The 13,810-nt window shown below is 38.7% G+C and overlaps 1 pseudogene; it reads right to left on the reverse strand.

Moving 5' to 3' along the window:
- Window positions 1–1,215: 1,215 nt before the first annotated feature.
- On the reverse strand, window positions 1,216–7,380 carry LOC131220232 (nascent polypeptide-associated complex subunit beta-like; annotated as a pseudogene).
- Window positions 7,381–13,810: the final 6,430 nt, after the last annotated feature.

Raw genomic sequence — 13,810 nt, forward strand, 5'->3', positions numbered from 1 at the left:
TATACCATAGCATAGGAAACTGTAGTGATTGATAATTAATGGCTCACATAAGTTTTGATCAAGCTGATATTTGTTTTTCTCGCTTCATCCAAGTTTAAATGACCTTATCAACGGGTTGGATGGAAAAAAAAAAAAAAAGCATTATGTAAACATTATTTTGGGCCTAGGAAGTTTTTAATAGTAAAGCATTCGATCACCATTGTTTTCGATAGTATGGCCCACTTGAGCTTTAGATCTTCATCATTTTTGGGCTCATGTCCTAAAATGATCTTCCAAAATGGATGGACGGCATGGATATAGAATAAAAAGATCAAGTTGAGCCTCACTGTAACGACCATACTGTTTTGGGGGAGGTAATCCGCTTCGCCCACGTCGGAAGTGGAATGGTTGTATGCCACAATCACCGACCTTGGTAGTGTGTCACCGTTACCAAGTTTTGTGGGCCATACCATGATGTAAATGTTAAATCTACACCGACCATTCATTTGGCAAGATAATTTTAGACATTAACCCTAAATTTAGATAGATTCAAATCTAAAGTGAACCACAACATAGAAAGCAGTGGGGATTGAATGCTTATCATTGAGATTTTTTTGGGGCCCAGAAAATATTTATTATACCCCTTTGTATAGATATGTGTGACATTATTAACAGGTTGGATGGAAAAAAAAAACACATCATGATGGGCCTCGGCGTCCCCACTACTTTCTATGGTGTGGTTCATTTAAGCTGTGGATCTACTTGAGGTTTTGGGCTGGTGTTGTAAAATGATTATTCCAAACGAATAAATGGTACAGATACAGCATACGCATCTTGGTGGAGCTCACGGAACCTAATAACAGAATTATCCATTTTGCCTTTTCTAAAGCTGGAACGATGGATTATAAGACACGTCTCGACCTTATATTAAGGCTAGTACCATTATATATATATATGGGAAATGGTACTATACGGTCGAGCGTAGGGGTGCACATCGAACCGTTGGATCCGTGTAACCAGACCGAAATTGTTGGATCGGTCTGGTTTGGTTTGGTTATAGGATGCTAATGGTCCGGTTCCGGTTCCAAAATTCCTAAAATTGTTGATTACGGATCGGTTCCAGTTCAGGGCCCTGTAGAACCGATCCAAACCGTTGAACCGAACCGTAGAAACTCTACCATGGTTTCTAACAACACCAAAATACCTACTTTTTGTCTTCAGTATTTCGAGAGCAGTAATAAAAACTTAACAAGGTAGGTAAAAATGAAGAATAAAAACTCCCTTGAAAACTCTTAAGAAGCTTTGCCATCATCTGCGGCTGCTTCAAATGTCTCTCCAAGTACAAGCTCTGGCACATCATCATCGTCATCTGGCTCTGTGGGGACGACACCTGGTGCCTGCTTCTGGAACTGCTCTGCAAGCTTCCTCAGATTATCCAAGTTGTCAGGCCCTAATTGATTGATGATCCCAGGTGGTAGATCTTGAAGCTTTTTCGTCTGAGGAGAACCGTTAACCACCCTTGTATTGGCAGCGATTGAGGCTTACACTTTTGGGTTCTGAAATTGAATGACAACATCATCCTTGAAGATATTGACTACCTCAATGGCTGGGATTGCATTCACCCCTATTCTCTCCAGGGTGCTCTGAAGCCTTTTGTCATCTATTGTTGTGGTCTTGTGAACAACCTTATTCTTCTTCACTGCTTCCCTTTCCACCAGTGCAAACGGCACCGGCCATTTTCATGAGCTTCTCCCAATTTATCTTCGTAGGGGGGTTTTTTGTGGATAGAAGACGCCGCAACAATGTAAGAGCTTGCTTAGGCTTTGAGATTTTATCTTATTGAATTTCCAGAAAATAAATGAGAAATCAGCTGATCTCGTTCTTTCCAATCTCTGATTCTTCTGAGTGCCCCCTTTTCAAAACCCTAGATAAAAGGTGGCCTAGAACCATGGAACCGATCCGGAACCGAACCGTTTTTCACGGTCCAGTTCCGATTCGATTCTAGGGTGCTAATGGTCCGGTTCCGGTTCTAAAAACTGTAGAATCGTCAGGAACGGTACGGTTCTAGTTTCACCCCAGAATCGGACCAAACCGACCCATGTGCACCCCTAGTCGAGCATATGCAAGGCTATTGTGAGGTTAAGTCGTGTCTCCTCGTCAGCTGTCGCATAACATTTTGAAAATATACGATGTAAATGCCCATTGTAATCAAGTTGCTAAACCGGCAAAACCGGCTGTAACCAATTGGAAAGAGTTGTGTACGACTCTACCATCCTCTTTACTTTTGCTAGCATCTAAGTTCCTAGGTTACGAGCCCAAAAACGAAGCAGATCCAAAGCTCAACAATAGAAAGCAATGGAAATTGATTGCCAAGCATTGAAAACTTCTTAGTGGCGTAAAAGTTTTGGATCAAGATGATATTTGTTTTCTCCATTCATCCAGGTTTGTGTGACCTTATGAATAGGTTGGATTGTGAACAAAAATCATGGTATGCCTTAGGAAGGTTTCATCTAGGCATGTCATTCACTATGCCAAGATCGGCAATTTGCAATGTATTTTTGCGACGGACGAAATCTCTTAGTTTAACGACGGATCTAATCTGTCACTAATGGAAAAGGTCCATCGCTAAGCCCGTGTTTGTCGAAAATCCGTAGTCTAAACGTCGCTAAATTTAGCAACAGACCAAAATCTGATTTACGACGGATTTTGGTCCGTCATTAGTAGGCGACAGACAAAATCTGTCGCAAAATTTGATTTTGTGACGGTCGTAAATTCTCGCCCAAAACACCAAATGACGCGCTTTTCAGTTGCTTTTGCGACAGATCATGGTCCGTCGTAAAAGGACTTTTGCGACGGATCATGTCCGTCGTAAAGTACTTTTGCCTTTTAACATTAATTTTTTTCATTTTTATAGGAACATGGTGGAAAATTAAGTTTTTTTTTAGTCTAATAATTGTTTTTTAATAGAATTTCAGTGGTTTAATTGTACATATTTGTACTAAGATTATTTTTTAACAATTGATTGAATGCAAAAAGAAAATTTATTTTGTTTTTATATCAAATGAGTGAAATTTTTATTTTTATTTTTTAATTTAAAATTAATATTTAAATGATTTGTAATATCACATGAAAAAGAATATTGAGAAGTTTAAAAAATTTAACAATGTTTGAGAAAATAAATTAGATTTTGAAATAATAAAAATAGTGATTTAATAAAAATCTATTTTGTGGGAAAAAGAATTTTAAATAAAGTTGATAAATTTGAAAAAAAAAGCATTTGATTTTGAGAAAAAATTAATATCTTGAAAAAGAAAATAAAAAAAATTTTAAATGTGAAAATTTTCACAATGTGGGCCCCACCATAATATTTTATAAAAACAATGAGATTTTGAATATATATATATATATATATATATATATATATATATATATATATATATATATATATATATATATATATATATATATATAATTTTAAAAAAGAAAATTGAAAAGTTGAAAACAAATGATGCTTTTAAAGAAAAAAAATAGGTATTTTAGAATTTTTGGGAAAATAAAAAATAAAATTTAGGAAATTTTTTGAGATTTTGAAAATAAAAATTCAGAATTTATATTTTAATTTTTTTGAAATATTTTATAATAAAAATGATATTTTGTTAAAAGTTTTCAAAGAAAAATTAAGAGTAAAAAAATATACATTTTGAAAAAAAATGTTATTTTTATATAGAAATTGAAATTTATCTGTGAAATAAAAAATATTTGTTAATAAATTATTAGGTACATCCACTAATTGAACCTTTAAACATTAAAATCAAATTTCACTCAAATTGTTGATCAATCTTGTATGCCCAATATCTTCCTCATGTGTAGCTTGATCGAGGCGAGTAACTAGTCAAATTGTGGGTATTGATCAATAGAGTGAATGGACCAAACATGTAAATTGAGCCAAATATTCTAGTCAAAATTATGACCCAACTTAGTAACATCGTGAGAACCTAAAAATTGATGTTAGTAAGTTTTGTGGGCCCCATCATGATGTGTGTCGAACATCAACACCATGCACTTGATGTGTCCCCTTTAGGTTATGAGATATCTCAAAAATCATCCGTATACAAAACTCAGGTGGGCCATACCATCTAAAACCATGTGAAGACATCCTAAAAAATATAAAAGCACTTGGTGGGGCCCACATGAGTTTTGGATGCAACTGAAACTTGATCGGACCCCTCATCCAAGTGGGACACACATAATGAGTGGGTTGGATATGTGAATCACATTTAGGCAGGCCCAATATATGATTATGAATGTTTCAAGGAAACCCCTCTCTACTATATGTAGGTGAGTTACTGATTACCCTTACCAGAGTAAACTCTGTGGGGTCCGTCGTTATTTATTTATTTTATCCACTCCGAGGTCTAAAGAACAAAAAGGAAGCATATCCAAAGCTCAAGTGGACCAAACCACAGGAAATAGTGTGATTGAACCTCTACCATTGAAAAATTCTTAGAGGCCATAAAAGTTTTGGATCAAGCTGATGTTTGTGTTTTATCTTCATTCATATATTTTTGATATTATGAACAGGTTGGATGGCAAAAAAACATTACTGTGGGCCCAAAGAAGGTATCAACGTGGAAATCATTATTCCCACTGTTCCATGTGGCATGGTCCACTTGAGTTTTGGATTTACTGAAAATTTGGAATCAATCCATATCGTTCATACATTTTTCGAGATCATTTTAAAGAATTATCCAAAAAATGAATCATATCCAAAGATTAAATGGACCACGCTACAAATAAGGGGAATTGATTAGCTACTCCCCTTGGCAGCCGCCCATGGCTGGTGGTCGGTGCTCTGTGGGCCCCACCACGATGTATGTGTTTCATCCATGCCGTCCATCTATTTTTAAAGATCATCTTACAACATGAGACCAAAAATGAGGTATATACCAATCTGAAATGGACCATATTACAGGAAACAGTGTTTAATGAGCGTCAACCATTAAAAACGTTTCGGGGGCCATGAAAGTTTTGGATCCAGGTGATTTTTGTTTTTCCCCTTCATTTAGGCCTACATGACCTAATAAACAGATTGGATGTCAAATAAACAGTACAGTGGGCCTTAGGAGGATTTTAATGATGAATATCCAATCACTGTTATTTTCATGTGGTGTGGTCCACCTGAGATTTATATACCTCTCATTTTTGGAATAAATTCCTAAAATGATATTTAAAAATGAATGAACATAATGGATGAAATACATACATTATGGTGGGGCCCACAGAGCACCGACCACCAGCCAAGGGGCTGGTGCTAGGGAGACTAGGGGCGCGGATTTCCTGCGAAAGGTATTCGCAGCAAGTTCCTGCGCAAGGATGCTGGGTGGGGCCCACCGTGATATTTTTGATCAATCCACCCCGTCCATATGTTTTTATAGCTCATTGTACGACGTCTGAATGAGTGGATCCACAACTCAATTGAGTCACATAAGAGGAAAAATTGGGGAAATAAATTTGTACTGTTGAAACCTTCCTGGGCTCCATTATGATGTCTATGGGCCATCCAAACCGTTTATAAGGTCACTCTCAATAGGATAAAGTGAACGAACCGAAAAAATATCCTGATACGAAACTTTCATGTCCATAAGAATGTTTCAATGGTGCTCACCGAATCCCCATTGTTTCCTCTCTTGTGGCTCACTTGAGTTTTGGATCCACCTAATTTTTTGGTCACGTGTCCTAAAATGATCTCCTAAAATGGATGAACGGATTGTATTTCTCCAAAATATCTCGGTGGGCCCCACCCAACATTCTTACGCAGGAAGTTCCTGCGAAAGACTTTTGCAGGAAATCCGCGTCCGGAGCCTAGCTACTGAAGTGACATCAGCAAACTCCGTAAGCCCCACCATGATGTACGTTTTGTATCAACACTTTCCATCCATTTGGAAAGATCATTTTAAGGCAATATCCAAAGAACGAGTTAAATCCAAAGATTGTGTGGTCCACCCAAGATTTAAATCCAAAGCTCCATTGGACCCATGTACGTCCAACCAATAATGTTCTCTGATTGTGTGGTCCACCCAAGATTTATTTCAATCTAGTTTTTCGGGACCTTATACAAAATGATGTCTTGAAATGGATGGATGGCGTGGATGAAACAATTCTATCATGGTGGGGCTCATAGAGCGATGCCAGGTCCAAACGTCAACTTACCATTTTGAATCCAAGTTTTGCATTGTAAGTCTTGTATTTTATGTAAAGTTGTGGTGACTCGTCCATAACAATAGTGGCTGAGATACAGAGTTATCCAAACCATCCAAATAATCAGTCTAGATGAAAATATTAAATATTTATAATTTTATTATGTAAAAAATCTTAACCATGTATAAAATAGTCCCATGCATGTACGACCATTAATAGAGCTTGTGTTATAAATTGTGGTAAACTCACAATATATGGATGTGAAAATTTTATCTTATTTTCAACAGGAAAACCATCCTACGCCCGCTCCTCTTTTCCATGTCTTCCACTTTTCCCTCATGTTCCATCGAGAAATCCTCCCTGAGCCATTGGAGCGTCATCGTCCATCGACCATCACCTTTAAACAGAAGGCCCTACGTTCCGTTTCACCTCCACTGAGGTATATTCTACTTTCCTATTTCATCCCTCCCTCGAATTGTATTACAACAGATTTCTCTAATCCATCTCTTCCTTTTCTTCTCCTTACTATCCTTACCAAATCTCTTGCATGCATTTCGATCAAAATGCTAGATCGTTCATTCATCTTCTTTTTCTTTTTTTCCTCTTCATTCATCTCTCAATCTCTCTCTCCCAGCGCCATGATTGGAAACCCCCTAGATTCAGAACCCCCATGATTGGAAACCCCCTGTTTTTTAGGGTGTTGGGTTTATGTGTAATTGTTTGGGAATTGATATTTTCAGCCCCTTGGTTTTGATAGATACACCCCCTTTTTGAACTCATTGTCATTGTAATGTTGCCATGCACTTTGTTTTGTCAGATATGGGTTTATGTGTACTTGGTTTTGGAAATGATATTTACACACCCTTGGTTTTGATAGATACACCCTCTATGTGGCAATGTTGTCATTCACTTTTTGTCAGATGTGGGTTTTCTGTTCTTTGTTTGGGAATTGATATTTACACCTTTTGGTTTGAAGATACACCCCCTTTGGGGACTCATTGGCATTGCAATGTAGGCATGCACTTTGTGTATGTGTATATCAAAATAGTGGGTGCAAATAAAAAAACTCATGTTTGGGTACCTCTGGATCATGTGTTTGGGTGATGGGTTTTGTTGGTTTTGTCAGAGATCTTAGTATTTGTGGAATTCTGAGCTTGGGTTTTGTTGCCATTTACATCACCTGTATGTATATGTACCTTCCATTAAGTTAGTTCACTGTTCTTTCACAACAGTTGAAACATTACAGCAAAAGAATGGCCTTAAACATCTGTGAGCAAACCTATCTTGTATGTGTGATCCGACCATCCATTTTGTATGCAACCGACTGGAAGGTTTGGATCACCTTGCAGGTGCGATTTTTTCAGGGATCCTAGAAATAGTGGACCTAACAAATAGTCCATACAGGTGAAAGGATTTTTAGAAGAAAAAAAAAATTATCCTTCTACCATTGATGTACTTACTAGAAAAAAGAATTACTATAATAGAATTGGCCATGGTCTGGTCATAACACTAGCGGCTATTATAGCAAAGATAGTGTAGGATAGGGCAATGACAACCTTATGGAAGGCCCGGATCGAAAGAAATAATTATGGGCTTAGGGATAAAAACTGCCTAATGCCTGCTTTAAGTCGCTTCAATGATGATGACCTTGCAGCTATTTATTAAACCATGTATGTTAGATATTGTTGGAAAACTATCGAAAAGCTCTATTATATCTATGTAGTTAACCATGTTTCATTGATTTTGAAAGATTTTACAAATAAATGTTTGATTTTTATTTCCTTTGTAAATACTTTTAAAATAGGTAATAATTATTTACCTATGTAATTACCATGGCAATTCCCATGCATACCTTTGACAACTAGCTTTTTGAAAGTTAAGACTATGGAGGGGTGCAAAATAAATATAGAGCCCACCGGAATGTACAAACGGTATCCATCCATTATGCCATATGATTCTATGGCATGAGTCCAACATGAGATAGATCCAAAGCTCAAGTTGATTACACAGTTAGAAATAGTTGAAATCCAATGCTTGTCTTTAAAACCTTCTTAGGCCTTCAAAAGTTTTGGATCAAGCTGATATTTGTGTTTTCCCTTTATCTATGTATGTATGAGCTTATGAATAAGTTGAATGACAAACAAACGTTAATATGAGCCTGGTAAAAGAAATAGCTTTCCACTATAGACATTTTAGGCTACTATTTCCTATGGTACGGGCCACTTGAGCTTTGGATTTGCCTTAATTTTGGGATCATGCCCTAAAATGCTTCTGTAAAACAGATGGACGAAATGGATATGTCACAAATATCATAGTGGGGCCTACAAATTTAAGTCATCCCTTTCATGCCAATTTTCAAGGCAAAAACATTCATCAAATTTCAAACAAGGTTAAAAATTAATAATGAGCTTTTATATAGTATTTACAATCAAACAATCCCAAAATTCAATTATTTTAAGGGTTGAATTTTAGTTTAAAGCTATAATTGGTTACTTTTAGTCAAGGAGAGATATTGTTGAGATTTTGAAAATCTCACAACGATATCGAAAGAAATATGCCAAATGATGATATTATTGGAACATTATCTAATGAACTTCTCTAATCTAATAAGTATATTTATGTGTACAATAACTCAGGTGGGCCACCGACTATTCTTGCTTTACTTGGATCTATTACTGCACAAGTCTGATTACTTATTTTCAGAGATTTAAGAAAATGGTTGAAATTCTATTGCAACAATCGATTTACATGCCTAAAACCACTTGGTTAAGCTCATTTGAGTTTTGGAATGGCCTGATCTCTTGGCATGTCCATTCATCCTAGATGGATTGGATGACATGCACACATTAGAGTAGATCCGCACATCGTGTTGTAGGTTAAGCTTAATTCACAAAGCGTTGTAGTGGACCCCACACATCAATTGTCTATGGGAACCATTTTCATATTTTCTTTCTAAAATTTATGTTTTTAGAAAAAATAAAAAATTTATATGAAAAAAATGTATGGGACTAAATAGATTACACCCATATGTTAGAAAAGAATATCCCCATCACCATGCTTAATAAAAAGAAAGGAGGATAAACCTGTTACACTTGTATTGAGCATTTTCTTTTTGTTACTACTGGTGAAAGGAGGATTCAATGTTATTCAATGTCATGCTCTAATTTTTGTTTATCTATTTATGTATGGAGAATAGGTGGTGCTGTTATCTAGTGAGACTGGTTGCAGGAAAACAACTCAGGTTATCAGTTCTTTTGCTTTGATTCTACATTTAGAAATGAGTTGTATTTTGAATTATGTTCATTTTCTTTTTCGCAAAGCTTCTTTTACTTTAGATGTCCTTATCTTATAGAAGTATCATTGGTCTCTAATGTCTTTGAGTATATTATTCCATCTGTACTTTTTTTTTTGTTAGCTTGTTAGTACACCCCACCGTCAGTTCACACTTCACTGTTAGCCACCCCCACTAGGGATCGATACTTATGCTATCAGAGTGGTTACCATTTAACAAGGTTCTTAAAATAGCTTCTCCATCGTTCATTGATCTCATTGTCCTTTACTAGTATCCTTGGTTATCACTCTAAATGCATCAAGTATGGTTTAGGTCCCCAACCTTCCTCTCTCACATTTTTTTGCAAGTTTGAAAATATCTTTCTCACCTTCTCTTGTACTCAATCTATTGTAAAGATCGTCATAAGCCTTAAGTTTAGCATCACTTGCTACTTTCTTAGTAATCTTTTTGGCATTTCTATATTGTTTAAAATTGTCATTGTTTCTAGTTCCTTACAAGGCTTTTATTTTTATTTTTATTTTTATTTTTTTTATTTTTTAAAGGAGAACTTCATTAAACCAAAAGGAAGTGAGGGAACAATGTACATCTTCGAGTGGCCCTACAGCCAAAAGAGGGCGGGCCACCTATCTTATACCTCCTTTGTACAACAAAGTACCTAAACGGAAACCATTGGACACGGGATCTGGAGAGCTAATCGGCGGTGCGAATTGAACCAAGGCCTACCTTGTCGAGAAACACCAGGCCCTTTGCTTGTCTAGGGAGGGAGGCAAAGTGATCATGACAGATTTTCGCCTAAGTCTCGCTCCCCACTTTCGCCAAGCCGTCTGCTGGACCGTTCCCTTTGCGGAGAATGTGAAGGAAAGTGAAAGTGCCAGATAACCGCAAGTTGTTGATCCTATCTACCCAAGGTTTCCAGTTCCACGGACATCTTGATTCACCTACAAGAATGGCAATTACTGGCTTTGAATCCGATTCTACAATTATCCTGTTGATTCCTTTAAGAAGGCATAACTCTAGACCATCATGGATTGCACGTAATTCTGCAGTGTTGTTTATCCCAAACCCGTAACTTGCGGAGAAAGCGAAGACAAAGGAGCCATCGTCTTTTGTACAAATTCCTCCTCCTCGAAAGTCCCGGGTTTCCCTGTGCAGACCCATCTACGTTTAGTTTCACCCATCCTGGAGTGGGGTGATTCCATTTAACCAGAACAAAAGTAGACCTATTTTGCCTGGACGCAGGGAAGGAAGGGATGACCCTATTAGAATATGTAGCTGAAACCTGTTCCTGGAAGTTTTGAATAATCTGGGTGGCCCACCAATTTATCCGATACATGGACCTTCGAGCATCCATTACCTTTTGACCAAAGGAAGCTTCATTTCTAGCTTTCCACAGTTCCCAGAGAATCTACAGAGGGAGAGAAGATCTGATCTTCTGAGAGGCAGCACCTGTCACTGACGCGTTTCGCCACTGACTGATTTTCCCGAGCACAGAGACATGAGGGATCGAAGAGACGCCACAAATACGCTCGAAATGGGCCCAGATTTGGACCGCTTGCTATCCCGTAAGAAATAGGTGAGTGATTGATTCCGAGTCTGGAACGGAATCATTGTCCTGAAGACAGCAGCGACATTTAGAGGGCAGGGCAATTCCTTTAGCTTGAATTCGACTATCCATAGGGATGGCAAGATGTAGCAAATGCCAGATGAATGTGGATACTTTGGGAGGAATATTGTCTAACCAAATCCAATCTCCCCATGATACGTGTGGTTGAGCTCCCCTAATAAACTTCCAAGCAGATTTAAGAGTGAATTTCCATGATGGGTCATGCAGCCAAACACATTCCGCCGGATCTTCAGTGATGGCGAATCCCTTGGAGAAGATTACATCAATGATTTCTTGAGGCAGAAACTCAAAAATCCTGGATGGTAGAAGCGGACCTGACTTCCCAAGCTTATTTTTTAGCTACAACTGTTGCAGTTCTTGAGGAATTTGGCCTGAAACGTGATGTTGCAGCAGCCCCAAACCAGTCCAATTAGCTGTCCAGGTGTTTGCTTCTCCGTGACCCACTGTCCAATGAGTATTATCATGAATTGAACAAAGGAAACACCTGATTTTGCGCCACATTGGGGAAGAATTGGGTTGCACGGTCAATATGGACACATCTTGAATATCTCTGGAATGTTTGGACTACATCAGATTCACCCATGGTCCTCTGTTTGTACCATACTTCACATTCCACGCAAGCTTCATACGTAGGGCATGTAGCACCTCTTTCAGATTTCGCATTCCTAGACCTCCCTCCACTTTAGGCTTGGTCACTTTCTTCCATGCTATCCAGTGGAGTTTCTTTTTGCCTTCGGCCCATCCCCAAAAAAAATCAGCAAACTTTCTGTTTATATTTTGAATCACCTATGTTGGAACGTGCATAGATGCCATGATATGGATTGGGTAGCTACCAAGAACATGGCGGATCAGAGTCGCTCGACCCGCCAGAGTGATGCGCCTGGTTGCCCAACCAGAGATTTTGTTGCTGATCTTATCCTGAAGAGGTTGGAAATCAGAGGATTTAATTCTTCCTCTAATCAGGGGAGCTCCCAAATATCTCAAAGTACCACTCGCTTGGCCGAAAGCTAGCACTGCCTCCGTGGATCTGATTTTCGTCACGGTCCATTTCGTAGGTCCAATAAAAACACTCTTGCTGGAATTGATTTTTTGCCCTATGGCAGCTTGGAAGAAACGCAAGTAGTCCCTCATCAAGGAAAGCGAAGATTTACTTGCATTAAGAAATACCAACATGTCATCCGCATACAGAAGATGAGAAAAGGAGGAGCTGCCTTGAGGGAATTTGAATGGGATGCAGCGGCCTTCTTCGAATATGGACTTTAGATTGACTGAGAATGCTTCCATGGCGATTATGAAAAGCACCGGGGAGAGGGGATCTCCCTGCCGGAGACCTCTAGAGGATTTGAAGAATCCAGAAGCCTCACCGTTGATGAGAATGGAAAACCAATTATTCGCCCAACTGGCTTCCAGGAGCTGCACACTCTTTTCGTTGAAACCAAATTTCCGCAAGGACTAATTCAGGTAAGACCAATTCACCCTGTCATACGCCTTTTCGAGGTCGATCTTGAGGATAAGATTGCCTCCCCTGGTTTTCCTGTTTAATTCTCGCATAGCTTCTTGGGCAAAAGTGATGTTTTTGGCGATGTACCTCCCTTGGACAAATGCACCTTGTTCCTGAGAAATCAGTCTTGCTAAAATACAGGTAAGATGGTTAGCCAGGACTTTTGCAAGAATCTTATACATTACGTTACAGAGGCTAATTGGCCTGAAATCTGAGAACTTTGATACTAAGGAGGATTTAGGGATCAAGCAAATCACTATGGATTTGAAGGCTCGAGGGATAGGCTCCCCAGAAAACATTGCAAGCGCGGCCTTATGAACATCGTCGCCAATAATACCCCATCAACTATTGAAAAACGCAGCAAAGAAACCGTCCGGTCCTGCAGCTCCATCAATGTGGATCAACTTGAGAGCGAATAAGACCTCCTTTGTGGGAGGGCTTTGGAAGGATTCATTATCTTGTTGTTGAAGCCGCCGCGGGAGGTTTTGGACAAAGTCAATCGAGAAGGATACTTCCTCCTCTTGAAAAAGGCCTTGAAAAAATTCCACCGCCACCGATTTGATATCATCTAAGTTGGATATTGTAGATCCATCCTCCAAAGTGATAGCTTGAATGGTAGATCTTCTTATCTTTTCAATCGTTGACGCATGGAATCTAGCTAAGAGTTCCTAGCTTTTTGCTTTCAAAAAATCTCTTCCATTAATTCCAATCTCTTGAGCTTTTGTTTTAGATCCAGACTTTGGTTGGTGAGATCTTCAGATATGACATCCTGCATCCTACTGTCAAGGATATCCAAATCCTCTTCTGCCTTTTTACTTTGTTGGAAAATGTTCCCAAACTATTCTTTGTTCCAGAATCTTAGCAGTTGCTTCGTCTTTTTCAGCTTGAGATAAATATTGGTGAAGGGTTCTGCAGCACAGTCGCTTGCCCAAGCCTTCGAAATCGCCGACTGGAACAATTCATGGAGAGTCCACATTCTAAGGAATCGGAAAGGTTTTGGCTTGGACTGCAATTGGGAAGAAAGATACAGCCGCAAAGGAGTGTGATCTGACCTGTTTCTGGGCAGGTGATCTACCCGGAAACTGGGAAATGAGGAGGCCCACGCGCTATTCAAGAGGACTCTGTCAAGTCTGGCCCAAACCCGGGCATTTCCATCTCTATTATTGCACCATGCGAAATGGTTTCCATTATAAGCCGCGTCCAGGAGGCCAGCAGA

This window comes from Magnolia sinica, chromosome 12 (genome assembly GCF_029962835.1).
Source record: "Magnolia sinica isolate HGM2019 chromosome 12, MsV1, whole genome shotgun sequence".
NCBI lineage: Eukaryota > Viridiplantae > Streptophyta > Magnoliopsida > Magnoliales > Magnoliaceae > Magnolia > Magnolia sinica.